At 40.5% G+C, this 16028-nt stretch overlaps 1 protein-coding gene and 1 non-coding gene across 6 annotated transcripts in view; one reads left to right on the top strand and one right to left on the bottom strand.

Moving 5' to 3' along the window:
• The window catches only part of TCF7 (transcription factor 7), a 411229-nt gene that overhangs the window by 167218 nt on the left and 227983 nt on the right, over positions 1 to 16028 (top strand). The window lies entirely within an intron of this gene.
• Positions 978 to 1085, bottom strand: LOC149468568 (U6 spliceosomal RNA). The gene has a single exon (XR_016311692.1). It is a non-coding gene; the product is annotated as a U6 spliceosomal RNA (small nuclear RNA).

Raw genomic sequence — 16028 nt, 5'->3', positions numbered from 1 at the left:
GAAGGGTCTTTATCATTTAAAATACACCTATGATAAAATTTAGACAGAATATCGACCAAAAATTAAGAAAAAAAACACAATACAAATGTATAACTTTAGTTGCAGTTCAGTGAGTAAAATAAGTATTTGATCCCCTACCAAACAACAATAATTCTGGCTCCCCACAGACTGGGTACATGCTCATGTGGTACACAAGATTAGTCCTGTCAATTTAAGAAGGTGCTCCGAATGACAACTCTTTAGGTGTATAAAAGACACCTGTCCACAGAATCACTTTCTTACATTCAAACCTCACCACCATGGGCAAGACTAAAGAGCTGTCAAATGAAGTCAGGGACAAGATTGTAGACCTGCACAAGGCTGGAATGTGCTTCAAGACCATCAGCAAGAAGCTTGGTGAGAAGGAGGCAACTGTTGGAGATTATTCACAAATTTAAGAAATACAAAATAAGCATCAATCGCCGTCGGTCTATAGCTCCTTGCAAGATTTTGCCTCATGTACCCCATGAGGCAAAATCTTGCAATTAGCTCCAGACCGACGGCGATTGATGGTTATTTTGTATTTCTTTAATTTGTGAATATCATGATCATGAGAAAAGTGCGGGATCAGCCTATAACTACATAGGGAGAGCTTGTGAATGATCTAAAGACAGTTGGGACCACGGTAACTAAACAGACCATTGGTAACACAATACGCCACCACAGATTGAAATCCTGCAGCGCCTGCAAGGTTCCTCAAGAAGGCGCATATACAGGCCCATCTGAAGTTTGCCAATGAACATCTAAATGATTCAGAGAAGAATTGGGAGAAAGTGCTTTCATTTCTTTGTAAGTGGGCAAACTTACAAATTCTGCAGGGGATCAAATAATAATTTTCCCCACTGTACGTACGCAAGTGCCTCTAATGTGACCACACCTCCAGCACGTCTCTGAGACCTGTGTAAATGGGCAATGGAGAGAGACCATAGGTAATATGGAGACTTCTCTTTCAATAAAAAATATTTGCATGTCATCCTTGCACAGGGGCCATGCTAATCTTTTCTGTGTCATTCCAATTTTAGAATATGTGCTATCAAAGCCAGCACGGGGACCCCTTATTAGAATCTAAAAGCCCCCCTTTAACAAATAAGTCCCATGCCCGCAGACCTCCACAACCACCAGGCCAGAGTTGTGGGGAAGAGTCAGTAGTAGTCCGTAGTCAACATCCTCAAACAAAGTGCTTTGCCAGGGGGTCCCCCTTGCAAGTTATCTTTCATCTCCCCCATACAGTTGCATACCATTGGAGAGTTGGAAATGGTATGTGCCATTTTTAAAGAAAACGTGAACGGGCAAAACACATTTCTTATTTCCTATGGGATTCATATTCAACTGTAGGTCATAACAGAATGGCACACTCATAAAACAGAACATGGCAACAAGTAAACAAATGAATTGACCCCTGTTCAAAAGTCTGCATACCCTTAGTTACTGATATTGTGTATTGCCCCTTTTAACATCAATGACAATGTGCAGTCTTTTGTAATTGTTGTCTGAGGCCCCTAATTCTTGCAGGTGGTATACCTGCCCATTGATCTTGGCAAAATGCCTCCAGGTCATGCAAAGTTGTTGGTCGTCTTGCATGAACATCACGTTTGAGATCTCCCCGAAGTGCTCCATGATATTAGTATCAGGAGACTGTGATGCCCACTCCAGAACCTTTTTGTCTTTTTCTGGTGTAATTACTGGAGGGTTACCTAGGCCTTGTGGTTAGGTACATTGTCGTGCTGGAAAGTCCAAGCGTGTCCCATGAGCAGCTTTCTTGCAGAAGAATGCAACTTGTCCGCTAGTATTATCTGAGAACATGCTGTATTAATCTTGCCATCAATTTTCACAAGAATCTCTGTGTGTTTAGAGCTCACACATCCTCAAAATATCAGTGAGTTATCACCATGCTTCACAGTGGGGAGGTTGTTCTTGTCGTTATAGACCTTGTTGACCCCTCTCCAAACATAGTGCTAGTGGTTGTGTCTCATCACCCTAGATTACAGTGTGCCAGAAGCTGTGAGGCTTGTCAAGGTGTTGTCAGGCATATTGTAACTTTTTTGTGGCAATGGTGGAGTAAAGGTTTCTTTCTGGCAACTCGACCATGCAGATAATTTTTCTGTTGTGGTCCTTGAAACAGCCATAGTGCCTTTTTCCAGAGCAGCCTGCATTTCTACTGAGGTTACCTGTGGGTTTTTCTTTGTATCCCAAACAAATCTTCTGGCTATTGCGGCTGCAATCTTTCTTGGTCTACCTGATCTTGGCTTGGTGTCACAAGATCCCTGAATTTTCCACTCAAGTATACAGTATTGACTGGCATATTCAAGGCTTTAGTTATCTTTTTTAATATCCTTTTCCATCTTTATAAAGTTCTATTATCTTGTTACTCTGATCTTTTGACAGTTCTTTTCTGCTCCCCATGTCTCACTATCTAGCCTGCTCAGTGCATCCATGTGAGAGCAAACTCATTGACAAACTCATTCATAGACACTAATTGCAATTTAAAAAGCCACAGATGTGGGAAATTAACCTTTTAAATGCCATTTTTGCCTGTGTATGTCACCTTGTGTGTCTGTACCAAGGCCAAACATTCCAGGGGATGTAAACTTTTGATCAGGGCCATTTAGGTTATTTATGTTATGATTTAAATAGGAGCCAAACAACTATGTGATAACAAATGGCTTTATATGGTCACTCTCCTTAAATGACAATGGTCAGTCATATTTTCAATATCCGTGCCAAAATTTCACGATTTCTGCCAGGGTATGCACACTTATGAGCACAACTGTATTTTGATGGCCTCATGGAGTGGAGGGCAATTGCTTGACAAAAGGCAACAAGGAAACTATAACATATTACAAACATGATGGGTATTATGTGTTACGCTTGTACAAACATTGACATTTGCAAGGCATATGTTTTTTTTATATATAGACCCCCTAGTGTCTAGTCCACCTGTACAATTTGGCTAGTAGGTAATCCAAAATTTAAATAATGCTAGTTACGATAAATGTATTTAAAGATACGGGTTTTTTATGTGATATGAATTTAGTGGGTGGCTTTTTTCCCCGCTCAAAACCTGCACCAAAAATGCAGCAAGCAGGATTTTAAAAAAAGGCAACAGATCAGTGTGAAGAGTTCCATAGGAATATATGGTCACATGTGTTTTTTTCTTCCGCTTTTGTGTTCAAAAAACCCCAAAAACAAATAAACAGAAGAAAAAGGGATCCGCGTGAAAGCAGCCCAATAAGTATACATTTAAGTACTGAGGCTAGTTTTGCAGGCAATATGGATCAGAAACAATCCTATTACATTTCACAAAGTTGTAAAAGGCTGGGAGAAAAGGCACAGAAGCCACCCTTTTTGTTTTAATGATGGCTCTCTAATGAGTTGATGGACTTCCTAGGCTCAGACACTGTGTTAATTTGGAATGTAGAGCGTGTCTAGAACAATGCACAGTACATGCTGAAACAGAGAACGCTCTATTTAATTGCAACTGGCAAAGATACTGAGCAGGATTAGTTCATAAATGAGAATGACCCCCATTAGGTGCTCCTAAATCTTAAACTATGGATGTGACAGAGGGTGTCTTCAAAGGACCTATTGTACTTTCTGAGCTCTTTTATCTTGTGCTCATTACTTTAGACAACATGAATGAGTGCATAAAATGCACTGGCCAAATTCACATTCCTAGGCAACAAAATAAAGAAGATAATAGACTACACTATAACTAGAAAACAAGATGCTTTCATCTTTATTTATATAAATGAATGATTGTGCTTAAACCATACCTAAACACAAAAAAATTACTTCAGGTCTGCAACTGTCATGCTGCCATTTTAAAAAAGTAGCAGCTAAAACCAACTTACCAGCCCAATGGTGAGTGGTTCCCTGAAATCTAGAGAAGTGTTGCTTTCATTTCAGTGAAAAAAAAAACTGTGTTTAACAAGTTTCTGATAACAAGTGTTGCAATGTTACCCACACAGGGAGTGTACACAGTACTGCTTGGACCTTAAAGCAGGTACACCTGAAAATTTGGATGTTATTGAAAATAAAAGTATCGCAGGCAGTACTCATTTTTCTTTGTAAAAAGTACACTAATACGGATACAATCACCTCTAGAATGTAGGAGAAAACAGGTGTTTATCCCTTTGCGTTGTGGGAATGCTTACATTACATGGAAAGGTGCATGTGTTGTTGTGCTGTAGTACCATTCATTCTTAATGGAATTCCAGTGCACCTTGCCAGCTCACGCACACTTTATCACATCACGAGGTATGGTAACCCACTGCCATGCATTGTCTTTAAAACAAAGTACATGACCATTTTTGGTGCATTTTAGTGTGCCTAGTAAATCTTTTCGAATGAATGAGCTGTCCTAATGCAAGGCACATTAACAAGCAAAGCAATGCGTGATAACTTGCTTTTTGTTAATGTACCTCAAAGCTGTGAATATCGTCTGAAGTAGAAATATTGTAGAACACTGCAAAGCAATTTATTTCTATGAGTAAAAAAAAAATAGAAAACACATTTACAACACAGAATACACAGAACAATATATATGTTTTTGTTTAAGAGCACAAGAGAAGTTTACAGTGTTAAGTTACTCAACACATTCAGCTGTTCATGTAGTTATTAAAATTCTACTCCTAGGCGTGATCTTGCATGGTTACATTGGTTCAGCTCAGACCAATGTATGCATGCAAATCTCATACCTGACTGACAGCTGTGGAAGTTCCTGCATAGTGACCACAGGCGGTCACTTGTTGGCACTGCCTCCATTCACAAAACTACTCATATTTGTAATGAATACAATGCATTCTCTGATTGAATGAAGTGGAGAGGTGGGGTATGGGTCCAAGCTGAAGCTTTAAAGTCAACTTTTAAGTGCTTATTTTCTTTGTAATAAGACTAACACTATTTATAATGCTATCCTTTTTAAATTTGTTAGTGTTTCTAAACCTACAACAGTAAAACCAGTCTGTATATGCAGTAAAGCATGCTTGTTATACTCGCTGTCGGATTTAAGGGATTAATCCTCTGTATTGTGTAAAGACTGTTTGATCCTGTCTTCTCTGATCCTTCCCTTCTGTTGCTGTCCCCAATACATCTGCCATAGTTAGAGCAGCAGATGAACATGCTCTGTTTGGTGTGTATGGCTAGAGGTTTTGTTTTTTTTGGGGGGGGGGGGTGCATGTGATTGGCACAGGGACAATCAGCGTGGCCTGGACAAAGGGCCAGGGGTCATGCAGTCTCATAGGACAGTCAGAGGAGAATGAGGAGAATGAAAACTCCTCCTACAAGATTAGCCAGTGCCCGGCCAGACACTGATAGAAGTCACAAGACTGCTATATACTGATGAGAAAAGGTATTTAGCAGTTTATATTTACTAAAATAATTCTATGTTCATGTTCTGTGTACTGTGGAAGACCGGATATAGTGAATGCAGGGTCATGGGTTTAGTAACCCATGACCTATGATTCTAGACCTGGAAAATTGTGGCGACAACTTCAGTGTCACCTTCCGAGCTTTTCCTTAGCTCTGAGATATGCATACTTACATTGATCAAAGGTAGACCAATATAACTATGCAATAAAGATCGTACGTAGACGTCAACATTAAAGTGTCTTTCCACTTTTGCAGCCAAGTTAAAATACGTTTTTTTTAAGTTTGGCTATGTGAATGAGAACACTTAACAAATATAAAATATTTTAAATCAGGGCTTGACAAATCCCAGGCCTCCAAACATCATGGCAACTAGAAATTGCGTCCTGACACCTGGGTTCACACGTATACTGAAATTGCAAAGTCATTCCGGTTTCTGTGCGATTGCAGTACAGGTGCGAGTTTTTGGGGTTTTTTTTTCGAACACTTACAGTGCATCCAGAAATTATTCACAGCGCTTACGTTTTGCCACATTTTGTTATGCTACAGCCTTATTCCAAAATGGATTAAATTAATTTTTTTCTTCAACATTCTACAAACAATACCTCATAATGACAACATGGACGAAGTTCGTTTTGAAAACTTTGCAATTTATTAAACATAAAAAACGAAAAAAAACGTGCATAAGTATTCACATCCTTTGCTTAATACTTTGTTGAAGCACCTTTAGCACCAATTACAGCCTCTAGTAGTCTTGATTATGATGCTACAAGCTTGGCACCTATTTTTGGGCAATTTCTCCTTTTCTTCTTTGCAGTACCTCTCAAGCTCCATGTGGTTGGATGGAAAGCGGCGGTGCACAGCCATTTTCAGATCTCTCCAGAGATGTTCAGTCGGGTTCAAGTCTGGGCCACTGCAGGACATTCACAGAGTTGGCCTGTAGCCATTCCTTTGTTATGTGGGCTGTGTGCTTAGGGTTGTTTTCCTGTTGAAAGATGAACCATTACCCTAGTCTAAGGTCCAGAGCGCTCTGTAACAGGTTTTCATCAAGGATGTCTCTGTACATTGCTGCATTCATCTTTTCTTCGATCCTATCTAGACTCCCAGTTCCTGCCGCTGAAAAATATCCCCACAGCATGATGCTGCCACCACCATGCTTCACTGCAGGGATGGTATTGGCCAGGTGGTGAGAGGTGCCTGGTTTCCTCCAGACATGACAATTGACATTCAGGCTTAAGAGTTCAATCTTTGCTTTATAAGACCAGAAAATTTTGTTTCTCATGGTCTGAGAGTTCCTCAGGTGCCTTTTGGCAAACGCCAGACGGGCTGCCATTTGCCTTTTACTGAGGAGTGGCTTCCGTCTGGCCACTCTACCATACAGACCTGATTGGTGGAGTGCTGCAGAAATGGTTGTTGGAAGGTTCTACTGTCTCCACTGAGAAATGCTGGAGCTCTTTCAGAGTGACCATCGGGTGCTTGGTTACCTCCCTGGCTAAGGCCCTTCTCCCTCGATCGCTCATTTTGGCCAGTCGGCCCACTCTAGGAAGATTTCTGTTGGTTCCAAACTTCTTCCGTTTACATTTGATGGAGGCCACTGTGCTCATTGGGACTTTCAATGCTGCAGAAATTTTTTGTGCCCTTCCCCAGATCTGTGCCTTGATACAGTCCTGTCTCGGAGGTCTACGTACAATTCCTTGGACTTCATGGCTTGGTTTGTGCTCTGACATGCACTGTTAACTGTGGGACCTTATATAGACAGGTTTATGCCTTTCCTAATCATGTCCAATCAACTGAATTTCCCACAGGTGGACTCCAATCAAGTTGTGGAAACATCTCAAGGATGATCAGTGGGAACAGGATGCACTAGAGCTCAATTTTGAGTGTCATGGCAAAGGCTGTGAATACTTATGTACATGTGTTTTTTTTGTTTTTTATTTTTAATACATTGCAAAGATTTCAAAACTAACTTCTTTCATGTTGTCATTATGGGGTATTGTTTGTAGAATGTTGAGGGAAAAAAAATGCAATCCATTTTGGAATAAGGCTGCAACATAACAAAATGTGGCAAAAGTTAAGCGCTGTGAATACTTTCTGGATGCACTGTATCTCCGCATGCCACTCTATCTCCGCATGCCACTCTATCACTTGCGAGTCTGGAAAGCAGTGCTACAAATTTGCACAGGATCCTTTTCGTAATGGCACTCAAAACACAATGGGTGTGGATTGCATTTGTGTAAATCACTTCAATAGGAACACATAATATTTATCCTGTCAACTGAATTTAAAAACGCATCCAGAATCGCATATGTGTGAACCAGGGTGGCCCCATTCACATCTGGTCGTTTTGGGATCTTGGCAGAATTGCTGCAATTACAAAATGCAGGTTCAGGTACCATTATTTTCATTGGCACCGAAAGCTTGGTGCGGTTTTGCCATAATTATCCTGCAGCAAAGCACATCACGAGAAGCTTGTTGCCCAAAAGTTGACTTGCCCCAGATGCTGACAACTTATGCTATGCTTAAAAAAAAAAAGGCTCCTAACTTTTTTTTAGCTCGTTGCTAGGTTCAAAGCAAATTTGTCAAGCCCTGTTTTAAAAATTCTCATTCACATAGTCCAACTTTAAAAAAAAAAAAAATGCTGCTTAATAAAAATTGTTCTTTACCATTTTATCTTTTCTGACGACTCCATCACTGAAATATCCTCCTTAGCTCTCTTTGTTTGAGAGGCTGGGAAGGTGTATTTGCCATAAGTAAGCCTGTTTGTACTGTGCTGGCAGATCTCATTCTCAGTTTGGTAAACTAGATTTGAAACTGGTCTGTCCTAACAAAGTGTTAACTATATGCAAACTCTCTCCTTGTAAAACAAACCATTCAGTTTAAAATAGAAATAAAGGCAAAACATTTGTGTATTAAAAAAACATAAATACCAGTTTCCCCCTTTTGTTATAAGTGATCACATGATCTCTGTTCTCGGTTGCATAAAGAGCTCCCTGATCTGGGGAGGAGAAACAGCAGGACACTGGTCTTCACAGTGAATTGCTCTGTGGGTGGTGGTGGTGTGTGGGGGAATGTCAGCACAAGCCTGATCATTGGATTAGCTCCCAGCACAGCCAGAAAACTGACCATGCTTTGCTTTCATGTGGATTAGCCTATTTATTGGTCACCAGGTGAAAAAGTAGGGCAGGACTAAATAAAGAAAACCAATGTAGCCACCATATCTATAAATAAGCTGCAATAAACAAATGAATGTATATTCTAAAGTTTTGTCTGATTTATTTTTCATCTCACATGTTAACCACTTGCCTACCAGGCACTTATACCCCCTTATTTACCAGGCCAATTTTCAGCTTTCAGCGCTGCCGCACTTTGATTGACAATTGCGCGGCCATGCAACATTGTACCCATATGAAATTTTGATCATTTTTTTCTCACAAATAGAACTTTCTTTTGGTGGTATTTAATCGCCACTGAGCGCTTTACTTTTTGCGCTATAAATAAAAAAAGCCCAAAAAATTTGAAAAAAAAGTTTCTTTGTTTCTATTATAAAATTTTTCAAACAGGTAATTTTTCTCCTTCACTGATGTGCGTTGATGAGGCAGCACTGATGGGCACTGATAGGCGGCACTGATAGGCAGCACTAATGAGGTGGCACGGATAGGCGGCACTGATAGACAGCACTAATGAGGTGTCACGGATAGGCGGCACTAATATGCAGCACTGATAGGCGGCACTGATAGGTGACACTGATGATGGGTACTGATAGACGGCACTGACTGGCATCACTGCTGGGCACTGACTGGCGGCACTGACTGGCACAACCCCTGGGCACTGACTGGTGGCACTGACTGGCAGCACTGGTGGGTGGCACTGGTGGGTGGGCACAGGTGGGTGGCACTGCTGGGCACAGGTGGGTGGCACTTCTGGGCACAGGTGTGTGACACTGCAGAGTGGCACAGGTGGGTGCACTGCTGGGCACAGGTGGGTGTACTGCTGGGCACAGGTGGGCGGAGCTAGTGGGAGCACTGCTGGGCAAATGTGGGTGGAGCTTGCGGGTGGCAATGCTGGGCACCGATCATCAGGGCACTGATCATCAGTGCCCTGATGATCGGTGCCGATCCCCGCTCTGACAACTGCCGGTTCTCGGCAGTACTTTCCTCACGATCTGACAGCGTGAGGAAAGTGCAGCCGAGAACCGGCACTTGCATTTTCCTCTGATCAGCGTGTCATTGGACACCGCTGATCAGGTGGTAAAAGGCCGCTGTGATTGGCCTTTTACCACATCACGTGATCAGCTGTGTCCGTAGGACACAGCGATCACGGAGATCGCCGGGTGCGCGCCCCCTGGGGCGCGCAGGAGAGCGCGTTCTGGGAGGACGTCATATGACGTCCACCCAGAACTGGCCGGCCGCAGTGAAGCCGTCATTCGGCTATCTGCGGTCGGCAACAAGTTAATATAGTTTTGATAAAATTAATATATTTTAATGTGTTTATACCCTCTAATGTGGATGACCCATTGCTCTTGTACATATTACATCTAAAAAAACATACATTTCTTAAAGTGATACTAAACCCACAACAGTAAAAATCAGTCTGTACATGTAGTAAAGCATGCTTGTTGTACTCACTGTGTAACCTAAGGGATTAATCCTCTGCATTGTAAAAAAAGGCTGTTTGATCCTGACTTCTCTTCCCCTCTTGTTCAAATGTCCACGCTGATAAGACAGACTGAACCCGTAGCCCTTCTGCACATGCTCAGTTTAGTGTATATTGCCAGCGATTTTCTTTTTCTTGAAAGAGTGCATGTGATCCGCACAGGGCCAATCAGCACTGTCCAGACAGAGGTCAGGGGTTTTGCTTCCTCCTGAAGCATAAAGAAAACCCCTCCTACAAGCTTTAACCAGTGCTCAGCTGAAGTCACAAGACTGCTCTAACTGCAGGTATTTAGCAGTTTATATTTACTAAAATAATTGCTTTTCCATGTTCTGTGTACTGTGGGAGACCAGATATAATGAATGCATGGTCCTGGGTTTAGTAACACTTTAACCCTTTTGTACTCCGAGGCCTTTAAAGCCCACCCAGGCAAAATATAGCAGCATCAGTAAGCGTGGGTTAACTTGATTATAACTTACCAAAATGTTTTTACACTTTTAAGGGCATATCAGGATATATACAGTCATGGCCAAAATTGACACCCCTTCATTTCTTTCAGATAATGCACCACTTCATCCAGAAAATTGCTACAATTACAAATGTTTAGGCATTCTCATGTTTATTTCTTTTGTTTGTATTGGTATGAAACAGCCAAATCTGACACATTCCACACAAAACCCCAAAAATGGGGTAGCACACCCCTTGGTAAAGATAACTGAAATCAATTGGTTTTTGTAACCATCAATGAGTTTCTTACTAAATTCTAGAATTTTGGACCACTTCTTTCACCAACTGCTCCAGGTCTCTCAGATTGGAAGGGTTCCTTTTCCCAACTGCTGTTTTGAGATCTCTGCACAGATGCTCTATGGGATTGAGATCTGGACTTATTACTGTCTAGTACAGTACTTTCCAGTGCTTTGTCTGAAACCATTTCTGGGTGCTTTTTAATGTGTGCTTTGGGTCATTGTCCTGTTATAAGACCCATGACCTCTGATGGAGATCCAACTTTTCTGACTACATTGCACCCTAGAATTTTTTTAGTAGTCTTCAGATTTCATAATGCAGTGCACACGGTCAAGACATCCAGTGTCTGAAGCAGCAAAGCAACCCCAAAACATCAGTGACGCTCCACCATGTTTGACTGTAGGAACTGTATTCTTTTCTTTAAAGGCCTCATTGCTTTTTGTGAAAACAATAGAATGATGGGCTTTACCAAAAAGCTACAATTTTGTTTCGTCTGTCCACAGCCCATTCTCCCAAAAGGATTTTGGCTTCCTCAGGTAAGTTTTGGCAAACTCCAATCTGGCTTTTTTTTATGTTTATGTCAAAAGTGGGGTCCTCCTGGGTCTCCTACCATAGTGTCCCTTTTCATTCAGATGGCGACGTATAGTGAAAGTTGACACAGATATACCCTTTGTCTGAAGGTCAACTTGAATTTGTCTGGAAGTTGATCAAGGTTCTTTATCCACCATTTGAACAATCCTTTGTTGCAATCTTTGATCAATTTTTCTCTTTTGTCCACATCCAGGGACATTAGCTACAGTGCCATGGGCTGTAAACTTCTCGACAGTGTTGCCCACAGTGGACACAGAAACATTAAGATCTCTGGAGATGGGCTTGTAACCTTGAGATTGTCCATGCTTTTCCACAATTTTTGTTCTCAAATTCTTATACAGTTGTTTGCTGCTCTTTCTCTTCTCCATGCTTCATGTGGCATACAGAGACACACAACAGAAAGGTTTGCGTAAATGTTTCATCATTTTAACTGGTTGCTGGTGTGATTTCTATATTGTCAGCACCTGTTAATTGATACAGGCGAGTTTAATTACAAATTACAGGAGCATCACGAGCTTGGAATGTAATTATTTCTTACAATTTTGAGAAGGTGCCAATAATTTTGTCCAGTCCATTTTTTAAGTTTTGCATAGAGTGTGTCAGAGTTGCCTTTTTGTTTCTCTACTTTTTTGTGTCATTCCAATACAAACAAAAGGAAAAAACATGAGAATGCTTAAACATTTGTAATTGCAACAGTTGTATGGGCGAAGTAGTGCATTGTCTGACAGGAATGCAGGGGTGGCAATTTTTGTCCATGACTATACATTGGATAATTGTCTGTGTTAGACAATAACCATACTAAACAGATACACTGACATCTACAGGCTGCAATGGCAAGCAAATGGGACATTTTTTTTTACTGTTAAACCTTCAGCTTGCATCTGATAGAGTGGTTCCCAATGATTCACTGTGTCAGCTGTACAAAGCTGATTGGCTTTCAGTGACTGCTAGTAACTGCATAAAGTGTTGGCTGGGAGCTGTCAAAGGGATGTATATTAACTAATTCTTATCATGGGACATTGAATTGAGAGAAACAGATATAGGGACTGCAGGCCAAAAAGGGTTAAAAGAATATTACATTGTATTATTTACTAAAAGTTGAATGTGCTTATACAGTCAGGTCCATAAATATTGGGACATCGACACAATTCTAACATTTATGGCTCTGTACACCACCACAATGGATTTGAAATTAAATGAACATGATGTGCTTTAACTGCAGACTGTCAGCTTTAATTTGAGGGTATTTACACCCAAATCAGGTGAACAGTGTAGGAATTACAACAGTTTGCATATGTGCCTCCCACTTGTTAAGGGACCAAAAGTAATGGGACAATTGGCTTCTCAGCTGTTCCATGGCCAGGTGTGTGTTATTCCCTCATTATCCCAATTACAATGAGCAGATAAAAGGTCCAGAGTTCATTTCAAGTGTGCTATTTGCATTTGGAATCTGTTGCTGTCAACTGTCAAGATGAGATCCAAAGAGCTGTCACTATCAGTGAGCAAGCCATCATTAGGGTGAAAAAACAAAACAAACCCATCAGAGAGATAGCAAAAACATTAGGCGTGGCCAAAACAACTGTTTGGAACATTCTTAAAAAGAAGGAATGCATCGGTGAGCTCAGCAACACCAAAAGACCTGGAAGACCACGGAAAACAACTGTGGTGGATGACCGAAGAATTCTTTCCCTGGTGAAGAAAACACCCTTCACAACACTTGGCCATATCAAGAACACTCTCCAGGAGGTAGGTGTATGTGTGTCAAAGTCACAAATCAAGAGAAGACTTCACCAGAGTGAATACAGAGGGTTCACCACAAGATGTAAACCATTGGTGAGCCTCAAAAACCGGAAGGCTAGATTAGAGTTTGCCAAACGACATCTAAAAAAGCCTTCACAGTTCTGGAACAACATCCTATGGATAGATGAGGCCAAGATCAACTTGTACCAGAGTGATGGGAAGAGAAGAGTATGGAGAAGGAAAGGAACTGCTCATGATCCTAAGCATACCACCTCATCAGTGAAGCATGGTGGTGGTAGTGTCATGGCGTGGGCATGTATGGCTGCCAATGGAACTGGTTCTCTTGTATTTATTGATGATGTGACTGCTGACAAAAGCAGCAAGATGAATTCTGAAGTGTTTCAGGCAATATTATCTGCTCATATTCAGCCAAATGCTTCAGAACTCATTGGACGCCGCTTCACAGTGCAGATGGACAATGACCCAAAGCATACTGCAAAAGCAACCAAAGAGTTTTTTAAGGGAAAGAAGTGGAATGTTATGCAATGGCCAAGTCAATCACCTGACCTGAATCCGATTGAGCATGCATTTCACTTGCTGAAGACAAAACTGAAGGGAAAATGCCCCAAGAACAAGCAGGAACTAAAGACAGTTGCAGTAGAGGCCTGGCAGAGCATCACCAGGGATGAAACCCAGCGTCTGGTGATGTCTATGCGTTCCAGACTTCAGGCTGTAATTGACTGCAAAGGATTTGCAACCAAGTATTAAAAAGTGAAAGTTTGATTTATGATTATTATTCTGTCCCATTACTTTTGGTCCCTTAACAAGTGGGAGGCACATATGCAAACTGTTGTAATTCCTACACCGTTCACCTGATTTGGATGTAAATACCCTCAATTTAAAGCTGACAGTCTGCAGTTAAAGCACATCATGTTCATTTCATTTCAAATCCATTGTGGTGGTGTATAGAGCCAAAAATGTTAGAATTGTGTCGATGTCCCAATATTTATGGACCTGACTGTATGTATTCTTTAAGGGTAGCTTCACATCTATGCATGTTTGGCTGATGTGTTTTTGAGGTTCGTTTTCTAGCGCATTTTACATTGTTTCTCATGTGCATTTTAGATACATTTTTAATGCGCCAAAAAAAACGCTGGTATATAATTTTTTAAGTTTTTTTGTGTGATTTCATTGTCAAGTCTATCAGATGTGAACGTGACCCATAGGACTAAATGTTAAATTGACTGTAGTGTGTCTCTGTCAATCTGCTCCGCACTGCAAAGTGCATAGGTGTGAGTCTAGCCCTAAGAGAAAGTCATGGATTCAATAATTTTCTGATCTGTTTCACAAAAAAGGTGCTTCTTAAGAGAAGCCCCTTCACAGAAAAAAAAAAATCTATCTATCGAATATACACAGAAGCATAACAGAAGCATCTTTTACAAACAAATATTATCAACCTTTTTATATATATATATATATATATATATATATATTTACTGGACAAAGCTAAAAACTTATTTTTCTGATTGCATCTTACTTACAACACTGTCCTTGAATATTACATCTACTCTAGTGCTTTTGGAGAGAGCATGTGCGTAAGAGTCAAAACAAACTGTAGTGCTGCAAATTATTTTTAATTTTATTGTAAGGACTACATATATCATTGTTTTTTAAATTCAGACTTATTTTTTAATTTACATAAGATGCTTCTGTATACATCAAGATTGTACAGAAAACAAAAATAGGGCAGCAGGGTATATAGACTAAACGCAAATAGCAATTGAGCTCTACTAACCTTATACTAAATTTCATTGTGCCATGAGAAGAAAGTGCAGCAACCCTTTATTACTGTCCCCAATGTCGCTGTTCAAGAACATTTTTTATGTCACCTTGTGCAGTGACTTTAAAGCATGCTATATACTGTACATCATACGTGTTTGTATTTATATATATATATATATATATATATTTTTTTTTTTTATAGTACTCAGCATAAATGAGTAAACCCCTTTTTGAAAAGTAAAATTTTAATAAATAACTCAGTGAACAACTTCCAAAGTGTTTACAAAACTGAGTTTTAAAGAAGATTTGTTTAGCTCATTACATGAAAGTAAGGTTAATAATATAACTTAGATTACAAAATCTTCAGTTTTACTCAAACTAGTTGATGCAAAAATAAACATACCCCACAACAAAAACTACTACATTTAGTATTTTGTATGACCTCCATGATTTGTAAGAACAGCAACCACTCTTCTTTGCATGTAATGAACAAGTTGGTGATATATTGCAACATCCTATCTTTTTCCATTCTTCAAGAACAACCTCTTTTAGAGCCTGGATGCTGGATGGAGTGATGCTCAACTTCTCTCTTCAGAAATCCCCATAGGTGTTCAATTGGGTTCAGATCAGGAGACATACTTTGCCACTGAATTACTTTTACCCTGTTTTTCTTCAGAAATGCAAAAGTTGCCATAGATGTATGTTTTTGATCATTGCCATGTCAAAAGTGCATGACGACCAAGGGCATGGAGTGATGGTAGCATCTTCTCTTTCAATATAGAGCAGTACATCTGTGAATTCATGATACCAACAATGAAATTCAGCTCCCTGACACCAGCAGCACTCATGCGGACCCACAGGACGACACTGCTACAACCATGTTTCACTGTAGGTACCATTCATTGTTCTTTCTACTCCTCATCTTTGCGACGCCATACAGTTTTGAAGCCATCAATACCAAAAACATTTATCTTGGTCTCATCACTCCGGAGTACAGAGTCCCAGTAGTCGTCTTCTTTTTCAGCATGGGCCCTGGAAAATTCAAGGACGGGCTTTTTTGTGCATGGGCTATAGGAGAGGCTTCCTTCGTGGATGACACCCATGCATGCCATTCC

The sequence above is a fragment of the Staurois parvus genome, unplaced genomic scaffold (assembly GCF_062004578.1).
Source record: "Staurois parvus isolate SC_StPar_1 unplaced genomic scaffold, SC_StPar_1.0 ptg000085l, whole genome shotgun sequence".
In the NCBI taxonomy this organism is placed as follows: domain Eukaryota; kingdom Metazoa; phylum Chordata; class Amphibia; order Anura; family Ranidae; genus Staurois; species Staurois parvus.
Note: the sequence above shows the minus strand (reverse complement) of the source record. Positions and strands in the feature narration are given on the sequence as shown.